The following is a 21,022-nucleotide window of genomic DNA, read 5'->3' on the forward strand; positions in this document are numbered from 1 at the left end:
CACAGGAATATCTTTTTGTCATTAGTGTTCCCTGGTTGGACTCTTCTTAGTCAGGATACTATTTAGCAGCTAATTGCTGGATTGTGTGGCTCAACTCTCTCATCCTGCTTCTGCCTCCACAAGACATAGTACATTTCTGGTATTTTGGTTTGGGAAGGTTTTCTGGTATACAGGTGTTACATATGACTATGGACAATTGTGTCGTTAGGGGGAGACCACTGGGTAGACACTTCTACGTGCACAGGATCCTCAAGTCTATTTTCATTGAGGTCCACCTAGGTTTTTTTTTTCTCCTATTCTCCTATGACATGTTAATGAAGCCCCCCCCCTTTTTTCTCCCGCTTTGGCCTTCTAATAAAGATTTGTCTTTCCAACAATGTTCCACAGGGTACCCATGTGATATGTCTTGTTTTTTTCTAATACTTTTCTTGTTATCAACACATGAGATAGGGCCAACAAAGCATGCAACCCTCGGGAGGGTAGCTTTCTTTATATCCGGGAGAACTACATGTTTAACTCACTGTTGCTATCTAGGTTTGCTAGAAGATGGTATGACATTAAGTGTTTTTAATGTTTTGTGTGGAATAGGAGGTAGTACTTATACTGCCCTTTTTCCTGTTATTCTTATAGTAAGTCCTTTTGTCTGGTATTCCCTTTTTGCATCTTGGTGCATTTGGTGCCTTGTGGAGAATTCTGGAGTTGTCACATCTTTCTCGTTCTTTGCAGTTAGACTGCTATGCCATTTAGGACAGTTCCTGGGGAGCTTAGCCTTGAGAAAGATTTTGGAATCAGTTGATTGGTCAAAATAGAAGTTTTAAAACATTTTAAAACATTTTGTATCCTTTTTATGGTATTGTGTCTATTGTATTAATCATGTTTCTAATTAATTTGATGCAAGGGCTTCAAACGTGCATAATATAAAGCCTCCTGTCATGCCATAGAATGACTAATCCCCCGCACTAACGTGAGAAGGGGTTTAGATTCTATTAAAGAGAGGAGGTGAGTATTATCCCACCCTCTTTTCTGTTTTTTATTCCAACCACTCTGTTCTGTTTCATATTGTTTCAGCTTTGGGTGAGAGGTCCTATCCAGAAGAGTTTGTGGTAGTGTCCGCTTGCAGAGAGTTTGAGATTCCTCCAGTTTCTCTGGATCCCTTATTTCTCAGCGCTTCACTGTTGGATCGTTGCAGTGGGCATCTGGTGCTAGACAGCTGCAGAGGAGTTGGGATTGAAGTAAAAGACATATATAGAGGAGGGTCTCTGCCCATTGGTCACCTGCAGGGCATGACCTGTCCTCCATGTTGGATTGGGGAGCTCCCCTTACATTGACTGTGAACTGTTTTAGTTCTGCTATTTAAACTTTTTTGTATGTAAAAGTTTTTACTTTGCTGCTGTGGTTTCAGAAGTAAAGATTGTAATGCATAATACTCGCCTCCTGTCTTTAATAGAATCTAAACTCCCTCTCACGTTAGTGCACGGGATTAGTCACTATTGGTAATGTACAAAGGATTGTGGGCAATATTATTGGAAGGCTTTTGGGTCACATGATGGATGGTTTGTGGGTAATATTGCAGAGGATTGCGGGTAATCGGGTAACAATCTTTATTGCGCACACGGGGCGTGACAGTAAGTTATTGTCTCCCACCTGTCGCAACAATACAGATTTTCCATACATTTGTTACAGAAAGTAATGATTCTATTAAAGACTCAGAGGCGAAAGATTATGCTCTCACTTCTCTTTACTTTACTCGAGCAGCATCAATGAATCAACAATATCAAAAAACTACAAATCCCAATAAGAACCAAGATATTTGTAGTCCATTTTTGATAGGGTATGATAAACATGTGACTTCATTTCCCCAATCACGATCACTTCTCCTCTATAACACTCTGCAATCCCATAGTCTTTCCTCTTTCTTTCGCTGAACTAATTCAACTTACGTCCCAACCGGTAGACGACTTAACTTCCCCTGATAATCTCCTCAAGGTGTCGTTTTCGGCTCTGCCCCTGAAACAAATAAAAACTGTTACCAATCTCATTATGAACGGGTGGGCAATCACATATCAACATTAGCATACCAATACAAGCTTGCATTATTACAACATCACATTATTTACTTATAAAGCAGCAATTGAAATTGGGTGGAATAATCTTTCGCCTCCGAGTCTTTAATAGAATCATGACTTTCTGTAACAAATGTATGGAAAATCTGTATTCTATGTCAAGACTTGGAGGCTCAGATTATGCTTGTTTATTGCTTACCTACCACCAACGACGCTACTTGCTCCACTGGTCTAAAATAAAAGTCCTTGAACGTGTCCTCATCAGACCAGTCTCCCGCCGTTAGAATATCTTCCAGACAAGCTCCATCCAAAAAAGCAGATGACGCCATAGCACCTCGTGTGGAGTGTGCTCCAAATTGACTTACCCCTGCTTCAGCCATGCACCATCTGACGCATCTAGACAGGTGGCTGACGCTACTGCTCTAAAAGGTTTCCTAAAAGCTATCAGCAATTGACACTCTCCCACAGGTCTCACCTCATTTGCTTTTTCTTCATACACTTTCAAGCACCTAACTGGACACAGTTTAGGTTTACCCGGAAAAGCCATGTACTCAACTGATCTAATGTTTGTCTTTGTTCTCTTCTCTTTCTAAAACACTACCCCTGAGGGTGAAAAGGATTTCCCATTTACTTCTAAAGCTTTCACATCGGATACTCTCTTACAAGAAATCAGACACAATAGGTTAGTTAACTTAGCCCACAACGCTTTCCTAGACAGAAACTCATCATCTGGCCAAGGCCCAAACATTTTTAACACTATACTCACATCCCATAAACGAGAATATCCAGGTGCAGGTGGTCTCACGCATCTGATGCCTTTCAGAAGCCTACATACCAGGGGATGTTAGCCTACCGGCTTATTCCCAATATACACATGACCTGCTGAAATCGCTGATCTATAATTATTAATGGTCCTGTAAGCCTTCGCCTGCGCCGCTTGCGCTGCCAAGAAATTCACTATGTGGACTACATCTGTACATACGGGATCAACTTTCCTCTCCAGACACCAATCACTCCATCTATTCCATGCCACTATATAGGCCTTCCCTGTGGCCGGAACCCATGACTCCCTTATAAATTCTTGAGCTGTGCCTGAAAGTCCTGGCCTAGCCCAACTTTTCCTGAAACCGCCCAAGCTATTAGACTCAAGCTCCCTGACCAGACCAATGGATGAACTTCTCCTGCTGGGTTTAACAATATATTCTCTCTGTCTGGTAACCGAATTGGAGCTTCGTACGACAACTCCAGAAGATCTGGGAACCAAGCCTGGCCTCGCCAATCTGGTGTTATCAAAATCACTGTGGCTTGCTGCCACCTGACTTGCACCACTGTGCGCACTATCATGGCGAAAGGAGGGAACGCTTATTCTCTTGCTGGTCCCCAGGCCTGGAGAAAAGCATCTGTCGCTGTCGCTTCCGGATCTGGTGTCCAGCTGTAAAACCTGGAGATCTTCCTGTTCAGTCTGGAGGCGAACAGATCTGTCTGACACGGACCCCTGCGACGCATTATCTCCTGAAATATTGAGTTGTCCAGCTGCCAGTCGCTGGAGTTCCTCAGGTATCTCGAATTCCAATCTGCCTCTTCGATCTCGTTCCGCCCAGTCGATTTATATATCAGACCACCGAATCGTTGTCCATCTTCAGCAGAATGGCAGCTTTCACTCCTTCCCGGGTCCAACACCTGACTGTGAAGGAACCCGCCAGAAGTTCCAGACAATTGATGTGGAGACGCAGCTCTTGGCTCGACCATCTCCCTCCTGTCGAACGGTCTCCACATCTGGCTCCCCAACCCCATCGACTGGCATCGGACTCTATTACCAGGTCCGGGGATGAGCCAAATATTGCCCTGCCATTCCATGCTTCCATGTGGTAATACCACCATTCCAGCTCCAATCTCGCTTCCCGCGATACCTGCACTTTCTGCTTGTAAGAGAGACCTCTCCTGAGATGATTTATCTTCAGCCTCTGCAACGCTCTGTAATGAAGAGGCCCTGGGAATATCTGGATTGAAGATGACAGACGGCCTACCAGTCTCGCTATTTCCCTCAAAGAAACCTCTTGTTTCGTCATCATGCTCTTGATCTCCTTCTTTACTGAGTTCACTTTGTCCAACGGGAGCTTGAGAACGCCCTGGGTCATCTCTAAGCTGAACCCCAGAAATTCCATCTCCTGCGCTGGCTCTAATTCCGACTTCTCCCAATTTATTTGGCGGAGTCGAGCGTAGAGTCAGTCTACGGCAGTCGACTATCTTTTTTTTCCTGAGAGGAGCTGCAGCGACGTGGTTGTGATGCCGTTTGGAGTCCCCCTTCACTGTGCCTTTAAGAAACTTGCTGGTGCTGGTGCCGGTGGGCGTACTCTACTTAAACTCGCACCAAGCGCGGAGCGTGCGCGGAGTCGAGCGTAGAGTCAGTCTACGGCAGTCCACGGCTGGTCGAGGCTTCCAACGAACAGTGCAATCGCAATGATGGCGCAATCAGGCACGAGTGGCCAGGCGGTTCCAGGCACTGGCCCCCTCACCCAACGAAAGACAATCCAACAATGTCGGATGCAGAACCCCTGGACCGCTCTGAAAGCCGACTCGTCGCTCGAGTCCTCGAAGGTAAGCACAGTGCCATGGAAACATGTGACTGAGAATTGCTTGGACTCACGTACAGTACAAACGATATCCTGTCACCGTGACAGTCCCTCACCTGTACTAAAGAATAAGCTTTCTGAATGTTTATCAACTGACTTATTTCCTGCCAGTACAGACACCTCTATTTTTGAGAACGGGGCCGAAATTGCAGGCTCATTGAGTTTGACCATCCCTTTCGGCAACCCCGATAGTACAACTTGCCCACTATCATCTGGTCACGTTGACCTAAATGAAGCTGTAACTGTTGTCGATGAGTGTCTCATTGAAATGAGACCATCGAGCCCGTCAATAGACTCTGTGGCCATAGGTGTGACTGAGCCTGACCCAGTAAGCGAGGTCGAAAACTCAATTGCAACCATAGATGTAAATAAAGAGGAAGCTTACCTCCCACAAAGACCTTTACTATCCTTGCTTGATCTGCCTTTCCTTCAACAAAATGTTGCATCACCAGCTGCGGTTACTCAAATTCACTCCGACAAAGGAGATGAGTTTTTTACGGCATTCGACTTGACCGACGCCGAGCTAATGGAAGCCTCGCAAGACGAGGATGACACCATATCACTAAACAATTTGGACGTACCATCTTCAAAACTTTTGAAAGAACCAGCTATTTGTGTCAACGATCACGACGACACCATTCTGGCCGGTGGCACTACAGCAACCAATTCAAACAACAAGAATCAAATAGATTCCAAAAACACAGGACAAAGAGCCACCCCCTGTCGAGAAGCTGAAGTAAAATCTCTCAAAAAAACATTCCCTTGTGCCTCCTCCATTTACCCACGGACTCAATTGTTTGAGACTGACGACGCTACGTCGCGAACGAGTAGTTTCCCGTTCGTTGGCCAGAACCAACGAGTCCAGGAGACTTTTTCCGACCGGGCCCACAAGTCAAGTAACGCGCTGCTAAAACCTCCTTGTGATGCGCTAATAGACCTTTCGTCGGGGCTTGCCCCACATTGTGGAAACCTAGTACACAGCCGCAGTAGCTCTGATGATAGAGAAACCCATGCTTTAAGTCGTCGGTCACACAATTCTTGTATACAGCATCACAGGATGTCGCCAGTGCATTCTTTGAGACACGGGGGAACGCTCTTAAACCCACCACACGCCCCAAAGGGTGCCGTTATGAACGTAAATGGAGACTCATCTTTAACATCTGATCCCCAGTCTGACTCAGTAAATAGCACCCATTCAAATACGGCCGACAAGACTAGCGCAGAGTCTAAGCCTAGCCTCTCGTCAGCAGCAGCCATGCAGATCTACAACAACGTTTTGGCCGCCTCTTCAGCTGCACTTCTACGCTTCCTTAAGATGTATGAATCGCTCCACGAGGCCCACAAAGACCAGTCTTCACTCATCATTTCTCTAAAAGAAAAGATGGACAGCTTCAACTCAGTTACAAACTTTTTACAAAGCCAGCTTACCCAGGAAGCTGAGCGAACCTTGCGCTGGCAAGAGCGCCTAAGCGACCTCGCCGCACGCCATCATTGCCAAAATGACTCTCTTGCAGACGGTCTACTTGAGGCAGTGAAGTGGATGCGGCACTCTACTGCTGAGTCGATATCCAGAGTGGATACCCAAACAATTGGATTATCATCTGTGAGCACATCCGACGCAAGCTCAATTCCTTCATTAGAGTCCTTGAGTCAAGGCTCTAACAAACTAAAAGAGCGGCCATCTCCCAGCTCTACAGCCAACTCAATACCCAAGGCCATCCCCTCAATAATGTCTCAACTGAATCAAGCTTCAGTATCAAGCAAGCACAAGTCTGACTCAATTGGCAATGCCTCAGCGCCTGCTCAACTTACGTACCAATCACAGCCTGATCCACCAGTGATACACATTGACACAATGCCTATAGTGTCATTTGGTATTTTCCAAGGACCGCCAAAACAACAAGAAGGCCAACCAATAACCACTGAAAGTTTCTTAAAGGGTCCATCGACACAAACACGACCAAGAAAATCGAGGCAGGTAACCAGGAAAGGTGTACCGTCTTTAAACACACGAAACCTGATTCGCAATATACCCACAGATGCGAACCCAGGCCTTTTTAAGCGTGCTGATACAACTAAACAGACTGTGGCTAACACCGCAAAAGATCAAGTCAGATCAACACACGCTGTCGGGCCATCGGAAGTCCACTCCAGTAAGCATCAAAGAATGGACTCCGATCCTGAAAGCTTTGTAGGGAATGTCTCTAAATCCATGATCGATATTTGCGATCTATCCACATACTCTGATGACACGTCGGACGTTCAACCTACCGCTAACCTTGGCGTGGCATTGGAAGTTCCACAAGTGGGGCGTTTTTCGAATAGAGTGTCAGCATCAAGCAGCAACGCGAAATTTGATAATAAGTCAAAGATGTCTGAGCAAAACAAGGAATCAAGCAGCAACGCGAAATTTGATAATAAGTCAAAGATGTCTGAGCAAAACAAGGAACAAAAGTCATCTCGCCTGAATCCAAAACATACCAGCTCTCAAGGAAATAAGTCTGTACGTTACATCTCAAAGGCTTCCACATCATTGAGTTCTCGAACCAATCTTTCAATTTGCAAATTAAGATTGCATTATCTTCATCAAGACGAGGATGATTTGAACTTGAATCGTCGAAATGTGATGAAATTATTCACCTGTATCCCATCACTACGAACAATTACATCTGACGACATAAAAATCGTGGAGTATGCAACTGAACGTAGCTGCGATCAAGTTCTCTTGCATATCTCGTCTGCCTTAATCCGCAACACCATCTTGAACGCTGTGGACGAATTACTGAGCTATGGATTCCATATTTCTCTTGAACCAACAAGCCCTAGTCATGCCAATCCAAAGTTAAGTCCAGGGCAGGCCAATTTCAATCAAAAGGACCAAAGACGTTCGGACCCGCGGCAGATTGACCACACTACCGACCGCCAAAGATCGCATACTGATCAGACTTTTAAAAGCAATACGAGAAATGGCAAAACAGACTAGCATTAGCCATTAATTTCCGGAAACGAATGTCCACGTGATTTCATCTCTTGGAACACCAGAGGGTTCTCCCATTTATTTAATCATTTTGATGTGGATTTGGGGAAAGTTTTTGTCATGTGTTTGCAAGAGACATGGCTAAGTGTGCCTCCAACTAGAGACATATTTATGATCTTACTAAATCCCGCAATCAAAAACAAAATAGGGTGTCCTTCATCAGGCCTACTAATGATGATTAGGATTAATACATGGTGGCAGCTCAAGGATGTATATATCCCCAATCCGTTCGTACAAAGCGCCTTACTACAATCAAATCATCCAAACATAGGCGCAAGGAAGCATTTGCTCATTTTAAATGGGTACTGGAACCCGGGGAAAATCACTACAAAATCCTTCATCGAGTCCACAATTCACATACTTGATGACGTCATATTGAAGCATAAGAATCTCTCAATAATTTGTGCAGGAGACTTGAACTACAATTGGTTCAAGTACGATGAAGGAACTCAGAGTTACAAGCCAGCTCCTGCCAAAGAAATTGCGTCTCGGGGTCGTCAATGGAGTCAAGCCCTCCACATGAGGAATTGCCAAATGGTTAACGGGCATGTGACAGGTGACCGCCCTCCAAAGCAAACGTGGTCAAACAATAAGGTTCATTCAATCATTGATTATTTCTGGGTATCGCAAAACCTGTTTGAAAAAGAATTGTCCTTAATAATCGTACCCATGACTAACAGTGATCACAATCTTATGCGGCTCACCTGTCAGGGCTGGGCAGATTGGCAGCACGTCATGTAGGAAACTAGTATCCCACAGTCACCAAAGCCTTGTGAACCCTTTCTGTAAACCTTATATGCTGTACATAAGGAGGATGTTTCATCCCTATTGCAGGCAAACTATGCAGGGACTAAGAAACATCAAGAGACTACATATCCCAGCAGGCCGTGTGCTTCACAAGCCAGCTGGGAGGAAAATATCTGCACGCGGGCAACGCCCAACGAACAGCGCATGCGCGAACCGCACCCACGCTTCCCCGCTTGCTATTCCGGCTTCAGTGGAGGACGGACGTGTTTCCCAGCGCTCCGCTCAGGGCCAGCCTTCGCGGGGCACTTCGCCCACCTGAACTCACAGGCCCCGCGCCAACTTGAGATAAGTGCTTCTTGATATTAAATCCGCGTGCAGGGTGAGGCAACCCGACTCGTACAGTTTCAAGTCTCCTACGGGGCAGGGCAGGAGGCACGTGTGCGGAACCACGGGTGAAGACAACCCGATCCGAGCACACTCTGAGGGTAACGTTCCGGGTGAGGCAACCCGACACATACAGTTTCGAGTCTCCTACGGGGCAGGGTAGGAGGCACGTGTGCGGAAACACGGGTGAAGACAACCCGATTCGAGCACACCACTGGGTCACGTAGTGCTTTGGGAACACAAGTCAGTGCTAGAAGGTGTAGTCTGATCTTGCACATGCTCATTGTATTTTTGGTATTTTCCAGCGGAGCTTGCTACGAACTTTCGGGGACTTCCCATGCCGCGTCAAGAGAACAAGCTCACAACCCGCAGCTAAGTACATTTCTGGTTCCTTACTAAAGTATATATATATATTGTCTAAGCTACCAGGTACCCTGTAAATGACAAGAGATATCGTGTATTTGCGCACGTTAGCACGGGCTTTTGGTAACTGCAGAGAGAAGGCAGTGGGGAATATAAAGCTCATGCTAACACTGTTTTGGTGCAACCGTTGTGGTTAGAGCTCCAAGCAAAAGCTCCTGCAGTGGTTCCAAGCTCCACTACAAAGGCTCCTAATAACTGGTTATGGTATGACTGAGGATTGAATGAGTGGGCGAAGAACTCACCACGAGAACGACCAGGATGGGGCGGCAGGAGCTGAGGAGCATTTTTCCCTATAATTCCCATTCCCATCCAGAACCTCTCCCTAAACCTTTTTCCGGTGAACCTACAATCTCCTACCCATCCATTCAGCGGACCCTAACCCTCTTTCCCCGGCGGGTTGCGGTAGCCTGAGTTTCCTATCAGGTCCAGGTGCCAAGACCCTACGGGGAGGCAGGAGTTCGTGCTGCCTCTGCGCCGGGCAAGTTTGAAGACGCCTTGACAGAATAGCAAGCCCACGTATATTCAGGTGCCGGGGCAGCACGACCAACCATGGCTGAGGTAGTAGTTTTATTACAAGAGCTCAAACAGGAGCTCGCAGCAACTAGGCAGGAATATTTAACTCTTGCAGGGCAGGTCCATACCCTAACAGTTCAAAGTCAAGCCCAAGCAACCCCATTACCCCGCGAACCCTTGACACCAGTCCAAGTGCATGTCTCTAGAGAACCTCCGCTACCATTGGCAGCCCCAGAACGGTACCAAGGTGACCCCCAGAAGTATAACCAATTCATCATGCAATGCCAATTACATTTTTTAACCAAACCCACGGTGTTCTGGACAGAACAGGCCCGCACTGCCTTTGTAATATCGTACTTAAGTGGGGATGCAGCTTCTTGGGCTACACCATTGGTTCGTAAGGATGATGCCCTTTTATATTCTTGGGAAGATTTTCTTGAAGAATTTGGCTGGATTTTCAATCGGCGTTCAGCCGCCCTGCAGAAAGACCAGGAGTTGTTGACTCTACGACAGGGAAGTAAGGAGCTAGTCACTTATGTCACCGCATTCAACAGATTAGCCGTAGAAACGGACTGGCCCCAAGATAAAAGAATGGCGCATTTTTATCAAGGCCTTCGAGAAGACCTTAAGGATTTAATTGCGCAAGTAGACCCACAGCCATGTGACTGTTCAGGGATGATCGATCTAGCATTGCGCTTAGATCAACGCCAAATTGATCGACGACAAGAAAGAAGGAAATGGGATGCCAAGCCTATGGTCCGTTTAGATCAGCAAAAACCCAGTAAACCCTTCGAAAGAAGTACTGGCTCAGAAGAACCTATGCAAATTGGGACAATACGGGGACCATTGTCCAAGGAGGAGAAGGACAAGAGGAGACGAGACAAGCTCTGCTTATATTGTGGTAAGGCAGGGCATTTTGTGAAAGAGTGTCCCACAAAGCCAAAAAGTAGTCAATCGGGAAACGCCACCGCTCGCCAGTGAGGGTGGTCCAGGCGAGCCTAGTAGAAGACACCCCAAAGAGCTTAGCTAACGCCTATCAGAAACAGGGAGCTCATGTATTGCTTAAAGGAGAGTTGCGATGGCAGGGTGAACAGGTCCCAGTAACTCTCATGGTCGATTCAGGCGCTATGGGTAATTTCGTTGATGCACAGTTGGCACAGAAGCTAGGACTTCCCCTAGTCAAGAAAAGACCGGAAGAAGAAGTGAAGGCTGTGGATGGGTCTCCTTTATCTTCAGGACTCATCACGCATCAGACAGAAGATCTACAGTTGACATGCGGAGACTACATCGTGAACAGGTACGATTCGACGTCATAGCAGCTCCGCATTTCGGATTCATTTTAGGCTTACCATGGTTACGCATACATAATCCTAGGATAAACTGGACCTTAGGTTTAGTCCAGTTCTCATCAGACTTTTGTGAAAAACACTGTTTGGAACCACTTAGCACGCAGATTATTGGAAGTACGGACATGGCGTTACCCGCAGAATACACCGAGTTCAGGGATGTCTTCAGTAAGGCCGCGGCAGAGACTCTACCACCACATAGATCGTTTGACTGCCGCATTGATTTGGAAGCAGGAGCTGTGCTGCCATGTAGCAGAATTTACGCCCTCACGGAGGCAGAAAATGAACACCTCAAGTCTTATATTGACACCAACCTGGCAAACGGATTTATCCGACATTCGACTTCACCAGTCTCTTCTCCATTATTCTTTGTCCCTAAAAAGACAGGAGATTTACGCACTTGCATCGACTACAGAGCAATAAATCGGATAACTATTAAAAATCGTTACCCGTTACCTCTGATACCAGTGTTGCTAGATCAAGTGAGGGGGTCCACGGTGTATACGAAATTGGACCTGCGTGGAGCGTACCATTTAGTTCGCGTAAAACAAGGCGATGAGTGGAAGACCGTGTTTCGGACCAAATTTGGTCTATACGAATATCAAGTGATGCCGTTTGGACTCTGCAACGCCCCAGCAGCGTTCCAACATTTTTTGGACGAAGTCCTGCGAGGTTACCTAGATGTCTTCGCAGTTGTATATATCGATGATATATTAATATATTCACAAAGCATGGAAGAACATCGAGAGCATGTACGAGTTGTCTTGCACAGGTTAAGGAAACACCAACTTTATGCAAAGCTAGAGAAATGTGAGTTCCATCGGTCAACTATAGAATTCCTAGGATATGTCCTATCACCTCAGGGAGTCACCATGGACAAGCGAAAGGTACAGGCCATAGTAGATTGGCCATCCCCTAGCTCGGTTAAGGAAGTCCAAACCATATTAGGATTCGCCAATTTTTATAGGCGATTTATTGACGGTTTTGCTCAAAAGGTACTTCCAATCACTCGTCTTCTCAAGAAAGGAGTGGTCTTCCGTTGGGATTCAGCAGCCGAGGAAAGTTTTCAAGCACTTAAAAAGGCCTTCACCACAGCCCCAGTACTTCTACACCCGGATCCTGCCAAACCCTTTATCGTTGAAACGGACGCATCAAGCTATGCTATTGGGGCTGTTTTGTCGCAGCGCGACGACCATGGGCAACTACACCCTGTAGCTTATTATTCAAGAACTTTACTACCAGCTGAACAAAATTACATAATAGCTGACCGGGAATTATTGGCAATCAAGACCGCATTCAGTGAATGGCGACACTATTCAATGGGAGCCAGGCATACCATCACCATTTACACAGACCACCAGAATTTGCAATTTCTAAGGTCTGCTAGAGCGCTAAGCCCACGACAATTAAGATGGGCAATGTACTTTGCAGAGTTCAGCTTCATAGTCACATTTCGGCCTGGCGCTGACAATAGAAAAGCCGACATCATGTCTAGATATCCAGAGACTTCATCGGCCTTGGCAGAAAATCCGATTGAAACAAAACCCTTAGTTGACCCAGCTCGAATAATTGGAAGTATTACTGTGGATGATATGTTCCAAGGCATCAGAGAAGCTATGACTGCACAAGAACTAGCACAATGGAAAGCACAAAATGTGAACCAAACTGTGAAAGAGGGTTTACCATTCTACAAAGACTGTCTTTATCTACCCACTGCTCCACTACGAAAAAAGGCCCTTCGGTGGTGTCATGACTCACCGTTCGTGGGACATCCTGGAGTATCTAAAACACTTGAACTATTGCATAGACATTTCTGGTGGCCTCACATGACCCGAGATGTCCAAGCATACTTGAATCAATGTGAGAACTGTCTACGTAATAAGGCTGATCATCAACGCCCTGCAGGCTTGCTTCAACCCTTACCAACACCACCGAGACCTTGGCATACGGTTTCATTAGATCTTATCGTCGAACTACCTGAGAAATTAGGTTTCACATCAATTTTAGTGGTCATAGACTACTTAACTAAATTGGGACACTTTATACCGTGTACTGGAACACCCTCCGCCAGCGGCCTCACCGAGTTGTTTTTGAGGAATATAGTGCGATTCCATGGTATCCCTCAAGGAATTATTTCTGACAGAGGTCCGCAGTTCACCTCCCACTTCTGGAATGCCTTTTGTAAAGCAGTTGGAATCGAAATGCGTCTGTCTACAAGTTACCATCCCGAGACGGACGGTCAAACTGAGCGCCTAAACCAAACTTTAGAACAGTACTTACGATGTATGATACACAGCCAAGGAAAATCTTGGGCCGAGGTGATATGGCTGGCCGAGTTTGCATATAACAATGCAGTTCACGCATCCACTAAGGTGACTCCTTTTTATGGCACGTACGGATTTCATCCGAGATTTCAACCAGTACCCGACCTTGCTCCAATAGCACCAGCCGTGGAAGCACGAAGGAAACAACTCATCGACATTTGGCAGGTCATGCAAAACAACCTGTTCTCAGCAAAACAAAGCTATAAGAAACACGCCGACAAGAAACGCAGACCAAGCCCACTTTACCATATTGGGGATACCGTCTGGCTGTCTACGCGAAATCTACACCTCCAAGGACCAAGAAAACTCCAACCAAGATTCATTGGCCCATACCCAATAGAAAGAGTGATAAGTTCCGTGGCAGTACGTTTGACACTACCCAAACACAGGCAGCACCCTCGTCCCTAAAACCCAAAAAACCCCCACCTCTGATGGTTGATGGCAATCACGAGTTTGAGGTTAAAGCTATTCTTGACTCACGTGTTAAACAGAATGAACTCTGGTACCTGGTAGACTGGAAAGGGTATGGCCCGGAGGAACAATCCTGGGAACCAGCTTCTAATCTACATGCTCCTCGGCTCCTCCGCCAGTTTCATCATATGCACCCTTCTAAACCTGGGCCTGCGAGAGGGAGGGGGAGTACTGTCAGGGCTGGGCAGATTGGCAGCACGTCATGTAGGAAACTAGTATCCCACAGTCACCAAAGCCTTGTGAACCCTTTCTGTAAACCTTATATGCTGTACATAAGGAGGATGTTTCATCCCTATTGCAGGCAAAGTATGCAGGGACTAAGAAACATCAAGAGACTACATATCCCAGCAGGCCGTGTGCTTCACAAGCCAGCTGGGAGGAAAATATCTGCACGCGGGCAACGCCCAATGAACAGCGCATGCGCGAACCGCGCCCACGCTTCCCCGCTTGCTATTCCGGCTTCAGTGGAGGACGGACGTGTTTCCCAGCACTCCGCTCAGGGCCAGCCTTCGCGGGGCACTTCGCCCACCTGAACTCACAGGCCCTGCGCCAACTTGAGATAAGTGCTTCTTGATATTAAATCCGCGTGCAGGGAGAAAGACTAACGAAGCGGCTGAGGTCGCGGTGCATGCAGACTTAGGATTCAGGCGGTTTGGACCGCAACGTATGGCTGAACAATAACCCGCATGCAGAGTGCTTATGTGGGGGTGACTGAGGGAAACGTTCGGGTGAGGCAACCCGACTCGTACAGTTTCAAGTCTCCTACGGGGCAGGGCAGGAGGCACGTGTGCGGAACCACGGGTGAAGACAACCCGATCCGAGCACACTCTGAGGGTAACGTTCCGGGTGAGGCAACCCGACACGTACAGTTTCGAGTCTCCTACGGGGCAGGGTAGGAGGCACGTGTGCGGAAACACGGGTGAAGACAACCCGATTCAAGCACACCACCGGGTCACGTAGTGCTTTGGGAGCACAAGTCAGTGCTAGAAGGTGTAGTCTGATCTTGCACATGCTCATTGTATTTTTGGTATTTTCCAGCGGAGCTTGCTACGAACTTTCGGGGACTTCCCATGCCGCGTCAAGAGAACAAGCTCACGACCCGCAGCTAAGTACATTTCTGGTTCCTTACTAAAGTATATATATATTGTCTAAGCTGCCAGGTACCCTGTAAATGACAAGAGATATAGTGTAATTGCGCACGTTAGCACAGGCTTTTGGTAACTGCAGAGAGAAGGCAGTGGGGAATATAAAGCTCATGCTAACACTGTTTTGGTGCAACCGTTGTGGTTAGAGCTCCAAGCAAAAGCTCCTGCAGTGGTTCCAAGCTCCACTACAAAGGCTCCTAATAACTGGTTATGGTATGACTGAGGATTGAATGAGTGGGCGGATAACTCACCACGAGAACGACCAGGATGGGGCGGCAGGAGCTGAGGAGCATTTTTCCCTATAATTCCCATTCCCATCCAGAACCTCTCCCTAAACCTTTTTCCGGTGAACCTACAATCTCCTACCCATCCATTCAGCGGACCCTAACCCTCTTTCCCCGGCGGGTTGCGGTAGCCTGAGTTTCCTATCAGGTCCAGGTGCCAAGACCCTACGGGGAGGCAGGAGTTCGTGCTGCCTCTGTGCCGGGCAAGTTTGAAGACGCCTTGACATCACCTGTCCGGTGGAATGGCCAACAGAAAATCGATGCCACGATATTCCTATCTCAGTGAACGCAGGTGGCAACCGTTTAAGGATCGATAAAGCAAAAATCCAAAAGATCAGCCAAAACTTCAGCAACGACGAAGCAACAGCGGTTGATTATCTCCCCTTGCTTTTCGATTTCGTAACTGTTCGAGTGGCAAATTCCACCATGGGGCATAAACATAAACACATATCATCGACAACTCTGACGCAAGCCAAAAAAGCGATGCGACACGACGTGAGGAAGCTGAAGAAGTTGCTCAAGATCACCAACGACACGAGCTCCATAATCTCTGCAATCCACAGACGTCGTAAAGTGTATCGTAATTGGTTAAAATCTCAGAAAATTATAATAGAGCAGGACAAAGCTGAGCTATTAATGAAACAACTAGTTCAAAAAAACTCACGGGAAACATGGGCAATCCTCAATTCTGGGAACTCCAAACATCAGCCCATGGCGTCAAATGAGATTGACTCAGCGCAATGGATGCGCCATTACGCAAACATTTTTAGTAATCCACAACATGAAGTTGCAAGCGGCTCTAAGCAAAATCTGTCTTCATGGGACTTGCGTATTCCAGCCGAAGACATAAAACTCGCAATTCGGTCTTTGAAGAAATCTAACGCCGCTGGTCCGGACCTCATAACGAATGTAATGCTAAAAAACAATGAGGCGGAATGGGCTATCTTCATAGAATCCCTATTTGCAAGAATATCTTCAACGAAGAACATACCTGTTTCTTGGCGGGATGCTATAATAGTTCCCATCCATAAGAAGGGCAATCGGGCTGACCCATCCAACTATCGCCCGATTGCCCTGTTGGATACCATCGGAAAAATGTTTGCCTCTATTCTACGTCAACAGCTTTCTTAATGGTCAGTCGTGGAACAAATCCCAGACATGCGACAAACAGGATTCACAAAAGGAGTCAGCGTCAAAGTGAACTTGCTGCTAATGACCAACTTAAAACTTGAAAGTATAAGGGCTAAAACACATCTGTACGTCGCCTTTATCGATCTACGTGGTGCCTTTGATAGTATCAATCGCTCTAAGCTATGGCAAAAATTGGAAAACTGGAATTGTCCAAGTAACTTGATCGACCCAATAAAAGCGCTTCCTTCAGACACAGCCATCAGCATACGTTTAAACAATTAAGGCGCCCTATCTGATCAAATACCTACGAACATGGGCGTGAAACAAGGCTGCCCACTAGCTGCTGAGCTGTTCAAACTCTTCATTGCCGACATCCCAGCCCATCGCACAAATGTGAGATGTTTTCCACCAATCCTAAATAACACCGAAATTGGATGTCTCATTTATGCGGATGACGTGGTCCTTCTAGATAAGACCCAGATAGGCCTACAACGGCAAATGACAAACTTACATGAATATCTCATCAAAAACGATCTGGAGATAAACACTGACAAGACCAAGTTCGTCGTCATTGGTAGAACAAACCTCAAAAGACAAAGGGCCCTCACTTGGTACATCAATAAGAACCCGCTTGATGTAGTAGACTCAATAAGATACCTAGGAATCTCTTTTAATAATTCCCTCTGCGAACATCACTGGAAAACCGACCTAATAGCTCGAATGACTCAATTCAGCATACAAGCACAGCTCTTGAACAAATCATATGGGAAATTCACTCTTACTCCCATATTGACATTCTATTCTCAAAAAGTAGTACCGGCTATTACTTTTGGCTCGGAAGCAGGCTGGAGCATAGACGTGGCTTTTTGGCAGAAACTCGAGGGTATTTTTTGGCGGCAGGTCCTGAAGCTACCAACACACATTTCAATGACTCAGTTAAGACATGAGCTTTCCTTAAACTCGTTACATACTACTGTCTTGTGGAAATCTTTAATGCCATTCCGGAAAATGATTGAAACGCCCATGTCTCCTGCTTATCAGATCTTCTCAAAAAGTGCTGGACCTGGTCACTCCAATTTACTTGAAGAATGGAAACAACGCTTGGTACAGATATTAACTGGTGCCGATTTAAATACCGACAAACTAATAATGAGACCACAATCTGCAAAAAAAAAGTTTGAGACTGTGAAGTGGATTCAGAATAACGAACAAAGGAGAAAGATGGCCTCAACATTAGATGCTGGAATAGGTGAGCTGGGAGTTCCATGTAACTATCTGACGAACTGCCCGTCGAGACACCATCGTGAGCAGTTCCTGCGAATACGGCTGAATGCCATTGACACAAGAGTCATGTTGTGGCTCCGTCATTCCAAAGAAGTAACTGATGATATATGCCGATTTTGCTTGAAGGAGCCCGAATCCCTAGAACATTTAATAACTAAATGTACGATAATTACGCCAAAACGTATCCTACATCTTGGGAACTTTAGTCCTGCGAGCCCCGACTCTCGAGATTGGTGGTCTCATGCAATGGCAGGCAATTCCGTGAAACTATGCTGTGCGATAGTTGATTTGATCGCCTCTCTCAAATTGAAGGCTGTGGGTCAATTAACACAGATTGTGTCGCCCTAATCATGAAGCTAGATGGTACTTGAACGGTGGCTTTGGTCGCTCCTGTGTTCTTTATGCACTTATCTTTCTTGCATTTTCTCTTGGTTTGGTCTATTGTTAGCGTTTTTGGAGGAACACGTGACAAAAATGTTTGTAATAAACAACAGTTTTATGCTGAGACATATTAGACTGATGTTGCAATAAAAATAATTATCAGAAATCCCAGCTGCTGCAGTAAACCCGTAGCTACCTGAACCTGTTGTACTAGAACTCCCTTGTCCTGACACATTAGACAGATATCGTCCAGGTAAATAATCAGCCTGATCCCCTGCTCTCTCAGGAATAACTTGGTGAAACACCATGGCGCTGAAGCCAGCCCAAACGGAAGGCATTTGAACTCCCATCTCCTTCCTTTCCATTTAAACTGCAGAAGTTTTGTCTGTTGTGACTGGATTGGGATCGTCAAGTATGCATCTCTGAGGTCTATCCTTGCCAACCAGTCTCCCTGTTGGAAAACATCTCTTAAAAGATGAATACCTTCCATCTTGAAGTGCCTGTACACTAGGAAGTAATTCAAACCCCTCAGGTTTATCACTGGCCTTACCTTGCTTTTCCTTTTCACTAGAAACAGATTGCTTACAAAACCTCCTGGGCCTTCCGAGGCTGAACCTATTCCTCTCTTTGCCCTGAGTAACTCTACCTCCTTGTCTAGAAGGTCCTCGTCTTCTCTGCTGAACTTTATCTGCCTCGGCCACGTTTCCTGATATGGCGCTTGACAAAATTCCAACTGAAAACCTCGCACGGTCTGTCTTACCCATACGTCTGAGGACAACTCCTCCCATTTTTGTACATGCTATTGCACTCTCCCTCCTACTGGAGGAATACTCACATCCAGCCTTTCTATGAATTGCACATCTCTCACCTGAATTATTCTGCTGCTGGTGTCTGCCATTGTTCCTCCAACCTCTACCCCTGCCTCTTCCCCTGGAAGCGAAGAAGGGGTTGGATCTCCGGTCTTCCTGCTTCCAGGAAGCTCTGTCTCTGTAGGAGCCTCTATACTGGCCATGGCTGGACGACCGGCCCTTTCCTCCTCCAGCCCTGTTGGAAACCTTCCGGCTGAATTTCTTCTTCAGAGAAGCTTGGGCCCTATCCATTGAGACATATGTACTGGCGAATTTCGCCATGTCCTTAATGAATAGGTCTCCGAACAGCTTGCCTTTTGCTGCCATAGCTTGCTCAGATGTCGCCATCTCCCCTAGCCTGGAATCCAGCTTCATGAGGATGGACCTTCTTCTTTCAGTGGCCAACGACGTATTTGTATTTGCATTACCTAGCAGGCAGATGGTCCTCTGAGCTCAGCCAACCACAATGTCCGGGTCCATGGGCTCTTTCTTGTTCTTAGCCTTTTCTGCCAGCTGCCAGATTTTCGTAATTGGCCCCAGCATGTCCAGCAACTTATCCTGGCAGGACCTCCAGGACCTATCGATGCCCCTCTTTACGTCCCTGCCATACCTGCCCAGGAACGTAAGGATTCTATCATCAATTTCAGGGGTCTCCGCCACCCCGCCTGGGACCCTTGGGCGTGGACACTCTGCTTTGAGTTTAGATCTTGCCTGTTTGGTCAGAGGGGCCCTCGAGTGCCTTCTGAGGTACTCCGTGATCTTTTCCGGAGGATCCCACTCATTGGACCTAGGGTGAACGAGGTCATCTGGATCGAACTCGTCTTTGAGAGGATCCTCCTCTTCCCTCCTGCCTTTCTTACTCTTAGGTTGACTTCTATCCTCTTCTGGGGAGGTTTGAGATTCTGATGAGGTGGATCCCTCTGATCTAGAACTGCTCTTGCATTAGTCGTCGTCCGACTCGCTTGAGCTAGTGCTTCACCTTTCGCGAGATCTCGCCTTTCTTTTCCCCGAGCTGGGTCTACCGGGTGAACCCCGGGGGCGGGGGGTCTGGCCGCTACGGTCCGTGCTGGTTTTATGTTTTCTTCCCCCTTTCTGCCTATGCTCCTTGCCTTGTGACCAAGCAGCCAGGCTTCGCAAAATGCCCCTCTCCCTGCGGGGTCTCTCGGCACTCTCCATTCTCTGGACTGCCTCACTCATACACAGCCCGCTGACGTGAGGACCTTCGGAATCGTCAGCGTAATCACTCATATTAGTAATGGCTTAGTAGCGCTGTAGAAGTGGCTTCATGCAGTTTACATGGGCTGCCCCCGTAACAAGGTATATATTTTATAATGTAGCTAGGCGAGCCTCTGTATCAATAGCAGTTTTGCCTGGGACTGAGCCTGTCAATAGGATTTCACAATCTGTTAATTCCTCCTCCCCAGCAGGCAGAATGATGAGGGGTCGATATTTTACCTGACTTGAACATTCTTGCAGGCTTGAAATCAGTCCTCTTTGCCTGCGGTACCTGTTTACGCCACTAGGTGGCACCGCGGCTCACAGAACCAAGCTGGTGCCTTCCTGCCGTAATAGCAGTCACAAAGCTCAGACCAATGTTGTTTTCGAAAGCTTAAAGCTTAGAATGCTGGAGAAAAACTCTCTGTGGGCACAGATTTGATCTCTCCGTTCCAAGCGCAAGTTTGCAATGGCGCCATGTCACTTCTGGGGCCATGCCTCGAGGACAGACAGGCAGAACATGGCCCAAACCATGCCTTGCCCTCTCATAGAGTCATAGCTCCCAACCTTTTGTGTCACCAAGGCGGGTGAAAACACAGATTTTCTTTTTGGCGGGTGAGAAGTGAATGGGCGCATGAAGGACTTGGCGGGTGATTCACCTGCTTGCAAGGCGGGTGAGTTGAGAGCTATGCAGAGTAATGGAAATAACTCACTGCCCAGCAGCACCTATGAGCAATGCACTTACCATGTGGCGCAACACGTGCACCATGTTCATGGCACAACATGTGAGCGG

At 46.8% G+C, this 21,022-nt stretch overlaps 1 long non-coding RNA gene across 1 annotated transcript in view; it reads right to left on the bottom strand.

The window, feature by feature from the left end:
- Positions 1 to 1,720: 1,720 nt before the first annotated feature.
- Positions 1,721 to 21,022, bottom strand: part of LOC138489819 (uncharacterized) — a 122,895-nt gene continuing 103,593 nt past the window's right edge. Inside the window, exon 3 of the long non-coding RNA XR_011274925.1 lies at positions 1,721 to 2,007. This is a non-coding gene — a long non-coding RNA (uncharacterized lncRNA). The remainder of the gene's footprint in view (positions 2,008 to 21,022) is intronic.

This window comes from Ambystoma mexicanum, chromosome 9, assembly GCF_040938575.1.
Source record: "Ambystoma mexicanum isolate Mex_15411 chromosome 9, UKY_AmexF1_1, whole genome shotgun sequence".
NCBI classification, from domain to species: domain Eukaryota; kingdom Metazoa; phylum Chordata; class Amphibia; order Caudata; family Ambystomatidae; genus Ambystoma; species Ambystoma mexicanum.